This window comes from Limulus polyphemus, unplaced genomic scaffold, assembly GCF_000517525.1.
Source record: "Limulus polyphemus unplaced genomic scaffold, Limulus_polyphemus-2.1.2 Scaffold4306, whole genome shotgun sequence".
In the NCBI taxonomy this organism is placed as follows: domain Eukaryota; kingdom Metazoa; phylum Arthropoda; class Merostomata; order Xiphosura; family Limulidae; genus Limulus; species Limulus polyphemus.
Genome location: NW_013669916.1, coordinates 66,772 through 68,530, shown reverse-complemented (window position 1 = coordinate 68,530; position 1,759 = coordinate 66,772).

Here is a 1,759-nt window from a genome sequence, read left to right as displayed (position 1 = left end):
GATATATTAGAAATTTCCACCAGACAAGTAATTTTAATATTTTTAAAGCCACCACTCTCGAAGTGACGGAGCGGTAAGTCTGAAGGCTTATAAGGCTAAAAACTGGGTTTCGGTACCCGTGGTGGGCACAGTACAGATAATCCATTGTGTAGTTTTGTGCTTAACTAAGTATTTTATAATCACTTTGAAACTAGTTAGATTTACGAATTTTATTTACAGTTAAAAGTAGTTGAAAAAAACATTGATATGTATTAAACCCTGTTAGTGTATTTGTAAGCATTAAACCATAGATTTTTTCCCTATGTTTATATGTCGTTGTACACAAGAAACTTATTTTAAACCTAACAAAGAAGGTCGCTATTTTTGCATTTTCTACTTCTATATATTTTTATTTTGTTTCTAAAAAAAAATCAATTAAACATTTAATACCGTAGTTTTGCTTATGAACAAGAACGTTATTTTTGCTAATCTGTGTAAACAAAAAAGTTTTTTGACCATCAAACAAGAAAAAAATGTATCAGAAAAGTTTGTTTGTTGAATTTCGCGCAAAGCTACACAAAGGCTACCTGCGCTAGCCGTCCCTAATTTTGAAGTGATGCACAGATAAAAAGGAGTGTAAAAAAATGTGTAGTATAAAGTGTTTTTTTTTGTTATTACAAATTCTAGGCCTATTACTCATTACTGTCGTTGAACTACTTTTTCTTACCTACTAGGCTATCTCCAGCTTTCCGGTCTAATATATTTCCTTCCTACTAAACTTATGTCTGCGGACTTATAACGCTAGAAACCGAGTTTCGATACCCGTGGTGGGCAGAGCACGGATAGCCCGTTGTGTAGCTTTGTTTTTAACTTCAAAACAAACAAAGAATCTTACTAAACTATCACTAAATCACTCCCCCTGGTGGATCAGCGGTACGCTTTCGGACTTACAACGATGAAATCCAGGGTGCGATTCCCTGTGGTAGGCTGATAGCTTGTTGTGTATCTTTGCACTGAAACAAACAAACACACTCACTCATTGTTTATCTGGGCGTATTTGTTACCCACTAAACTACACCTCTGGTCCTTTGATTTTACGTATTTCTTACCCACTAAACTACACCTCTGGTCCTTTGATTTTACGTATTTCTTACCCATTAAACTACACCTCTGGTCCTTTGATTTTACGCAGAACAGTAAATGTAACATTAAAAGCTACCATCAGAACAGTAAATGTAACATTAAAAGCTACCACCAGAACAGTAAATGTTACATTAAAAGCTACCATCGGAACAGTAAATGTAACATTAAAAGCTACCACCAGAAAGTAAATGTTATATTAAATGCTACCACCAGACTATTAGATGTTATATTAAATGCTACCACCAGACTATTAGATGTTATATTAAATGCTACCACCAGACTATTAGATGTTATATTAAAAGCTACCATCGGAACAGTAAATGTAACATTAAAAGCTACCACCAGAACAGTAAATATAACTTTAAAAGTTACCACTAGAACAGTCATGTAACATTAAAAGCTACCACCAGAACAGTAAATGTAACATTAAAAGCTACCACCAGAAAGTAAATGTAACATTAAAAGCTACCATCAGAACAGTAAATGTAACATTAAAAGCTACCACCAGAAAGTAAATGTAACATTAAAAGCTACCACATGAATAGTAAATGTAACATTAAAAGCTACCATCAGAACAGTAAATGTAACATTAAAAGCTACCACCAGAACAGTAAATGTTACATTAAAAGCTACCACC